The sequence below is a fragment of the Pteropus alecto genome, unplaced genomic scaffold (genome assembly GCF_000325575.1).
Source record: "Pteropus alecto unplaced genomic scaffold, ASM32557v1 scaffold87, whole genome shotgun sequence".
Taxonomy (NCBI): Eukaryota; Metazoa; Chordata; class Mammalia; order Chiroptera; family Pteropodidae; genus Pteropus; species Pteropus alecto.
This window is the reverse complement of record NW_006443225.1, coordinates 22,683,886-22,687,811: the sequence shown is the minus strand read 5'-3', so window position 1 is coordinate 22,687,811 and position 3,926 is coordinate 22,683,886. Positions and strand designations below refer to the sequence as shown.

The window sequence follows — 3,926 nt, the reverse complement described above, 5'->3', positions numbered from 1 at the left end:
AAAGACATAAAAGACATGTAGTCAATTTAGCCTTTAAAGAAAAATCTCTTTACTCAGATTTTATTTAGGCCATGATATATTCAATAGTTCATACACGGAGCAAAGAAAATCCTTCTGATTAATGCTTTCAAATTAATAGCTTAGCTACATGTCAACCTAGACCACGCTGAAATCTTAAATAGCTGCTAATGTCTCTTAAGTGCTTGATAGGCAAGTTCTACGTAAGACAAATCCTAAATAAGAAGCTATCTTTAATAACCAAAAATGTAGTACTGTATTAGAGATTTTTATGGTTCTCTGAGATCTCCAAGGAATAGGTAGTTTCTCTTTTCCTTTTCTCTCAATAAAAAGGGGAGTGTATTAAAGCCTGTATATTTAGAAAGAAGTCACATTTTAAGGAAAGGTTACTGTACTTATAACTTGTGCATTTTGGTAAAAGAAATGAGGTTTACACATTTATTAATTCCCAAAGAGATAGAGATACTGAAACATGGAAAGATCCTAACGCTGGTTCCCAATCTCCCTTCCTTCCCAACCGCCTCTATAGGAATTCGTTTTAGCTCTGAGCGCTCCTGCAATGACGGACGATGATAAACACCCTTTCACGTGCTCATGGGCCATTTATGGGTCTTCTTTGCAGATACAGTCAAATCCTTTGCCACTTTCAAACTGGGCTGTCTTTTTATTGTTGAGCTTTAAAAATTCTTTATGTATTCTGGATTCACGTCCCTTTTCAGATACGTGATGGCAAATATTTTCTCCCATCCTGTGGATTGCCTTTTCACTTTATGTTCTTTTAATCACAAAAGTTTTCAATTATGATCAAGTCCAATTAAGTTTTTTCTTTTGTTGCTGTGCTTTTGTTGTCATGCCTAAGAAACTACTGCCTAATCCAAAGTCACAAAAACTTCAGTGTTTTCTTCCGTAAGTTTAATGGTTCTAGTTCTTACATTTGGCATTTCATCTACTTGAGTTAGTTCTCCATGAGGTGTGAGGCGGGAGCCCCACCTCGTTATTTTGCTTGTGCATGTCCATCTGTCCTGGCACCACTTGCTGAAGAGGCTGTTATTTCTCCTTTGTCTTGGGATCCCATGGAAAACCAAGTGACCATGAATTACATAAAGATTTATTTTGGACTTTCAATTCCAGTGTTAATTTGTTTCTTTGTAATAAATCCTGAAGTGTGGAAGTGAGGGTCCTCCAATTCTGTTCTTTCTCGAGACTGTCTTGGCTATTCTGGGTTCTGTGAAATTCCATACGCTTTTCTGAAAAAAAGACTGCTAGCATTTTGATAGGATTGTACTGACTTTGTAGATCAATTTAAGAAATACTGCTATCTTAAGAATATTATGATTTTCAATCCATACACATAGGATTCCTTTTATTTAGGCCTTTATTTACTCTCGATGATGTTGTGTAGTTTTAAGCATACAAGTCTCACATTTCTTTTTTTATATATATATTTTTCGATTACAGTTGACATTCAATATTATAGTTTTGTCTTGTTTCTTTTCTTAAAATTATTCCTATTTCATTCTTTTTGATGCTAGTATAAATGGAATTGTTTGCTTGATTTCATTTCCAGATAATGCATTCTTAATGTATAGAAATATGACTGATTTTTGTATGCTGATCTTGTATTGTGCAGTATTGCTGAATTCATTTATTATTTTTAGTAGGCGTTTTTGTGTGTGTGGGCCTCAAACAGTTTAACTCTAGTCTATCCCAGGACTCAAGTGGAATAGGTAGAACCAAAGTTTTAGCTTATCTAAATTCTCTGTATCATACAGGCAATTTGTTTTGATTTTCTACTAGTCACTGGTATAAACTATGTGTAATAATCTGTATAGAACCTATAATACTGCTATAAGCTTGCATGGTATTTGATAAATTTAATACTGCTTTAACACAAATATGAAAAACTGAATCAAGAGAAACAAACGAAAAACAAAAATATGGTTCACTGGTTTTACATCAGGCAACAATGAAACACAGGACTACTAGTAAATATTCTTTCTAAAAAATTCAGAGACTAAGTTATAAATTTAGTATTGTTATACACGTGTTACAGCATGCGTACTAAATCACAGGCCCATGAACAGTGTAAATTTCTATTTTAGATACCCAATTTGATGAATTTTTCTTGTTTTAAAAAGTATTTCTTTTGAGTAAAAAAATCTACTTTATTTGGGACGCTAATTAGATTGAGGAATATATATAATTACATTTTAGGAAATACTAAAGAACAGCACTTCACACGTTTGAAAAGACAGTTATCCTACCGTTAAGCATCGAGTTAAAAAACTCTGAAATTTAAGATGATTTTAGAGGCCTTCTATCTTTCGCTTTGAAACATCAGACTCCTAAGTCTCAAAATAAATTTAAAAAGATGGCACAGGCATAGTACTTAGATAATAAAAAGACTTTCTCAGATCTGGCAATGCGTCTTCCAGTGACCAAACTGAAATGCAATGCTTGCTATCTGACTTTCCGTAGTCTCTGGAAGCGTGACCTTAGGAAAAGAGGTTCTGAAGTCCCAGATGAAGCCAGCCACACTGCTCATCTTCCAGAACAGGAAGTGTGGGGCCTTCTCCCTCGGGAAGCTAGTGGGCAACTGCCTCACAATACTATCCCTTCAGATATTAGACAAGATCTAAAATGTAGATGTTGTCACAACCTGTTTAAAATGTGTTTCTAATGCAAGTGCTCAAAAGAGAAGTGTTAGTAAATTATAAACTTTCTAAAGGGGCTGTTTTAAATATTAAATGTTTTATTTAAAAAGGTTTAAATATAGCTGTTTTCACAATGAAAACATGCTTTATTAATCCCAATCTTTATCTTTTGGAAAGCAGGCTTGTTTTCTTTTATCCTCCGAGATGAAAATATAGCACGCACTTTGTTTTCAGCGCCTCCTCCAAACCTCTGTACAAGGAGGTGAGCGTATGGTATTCACCACCTGGGCCAGCTGAATGGATATGAATCCTTGGCTGTGTTCCTAAGAGTTCAACTGTACCCAAGGTGTCAAAAGGCTGTTACTTTCTCAGGGGCTTCAGGTTAACGAGTTTGCACTAGCAAGGCCTGTTTTCTAAAACCCGCCAAAGTGTATCTGATACTGGCAAACCCACTGTCTGTAAAACAGCTAACATGCAAATTTGCCCAGAACTTAAAATCCAGCAGTTTATTACATGAAACCATTTTATGAAATATCCAGAATTTAGAGATGCCCACGGAACCGAGAAGCTGGGCAGGCCTGGACTGCGGTTCCCTATCTCGGCAGGGCTTCTGAGCCTTCCCTGTGCCTGGCACCCTTTCTGCAATTCGGTGAAGCCTCCGGACGTCATCTTTAACATTATTAAACGCATAAAAGATATGTAGCGTTTACAAGGAAACCTATATATTAAAACAGTTTACATCGTAAACTTGTGACGTGTTTTACAGGCACGCCTCCAGGGGCTGCGGGCTGGGTTCCAGGCGCCGCGATAACGCGGGTCGGCACCTTTTCCCTGGAGGAGGCTCCGGCGCTGGCAGACGCGGCCTGCAGGTGCGCGCTCCTGCTCCGGAAAAGCTCCCGCGACGCTGAAACCGCTGCTGACACCCGCGACGGCTGCGCGAGGAAAAGCCTTGCGGTTTCCCTTAGTGACAGCGACAAATAGTACTGTGATTTGTTGCTTCTCCGCGTCATTGAAGACATTGGATTGTGGTTAAGTTTAGTGAAAACAGTGCTGTGTCTTTCTTCACATCCAAGTTCGTGGGCCACTTCGATTCCACGCACGAACTCCAACTGCAGAGGTCTCGGTGAGCGCGTCGCACCTGACCAGGCCGGGTCTACCGGTCACGACCCGTCCCCGTGCCCGGGCGCGTCCCTCGTCACGGGGGTGCGGCCGCGCCGCGTCGTTCCGTTTCGGCCATAAACACGCCGGCGGCCG

The 3,926-nt window shown here is 39.2% G+C and overlaps 1 protein-coding gene across 10 annotated transcripts in view; it reads left to right on the top strand.

Moving 5' to 3' along the window:
* Window positions 1–3,690: 3,690 nt before the first annotated feature.
* The window catches only part of LOC107196541, a 58,144-nt gene continuing 57,908 nt past the window's right edge, over window positions 3,691–3,926 (top strand). For all 10 annotated transcript variants that reach the window (XR_003043704.1, XR_003043706.1, XR_003043707.1 and 7 more), the window contains exon 1: window positions 3,691–3,795. The gene's annotated coding sequence lies outside the window, so the exon portion shown is untranslated. The remainder of the gene's footprint in view (window positions 3,796–3,926) is intronic.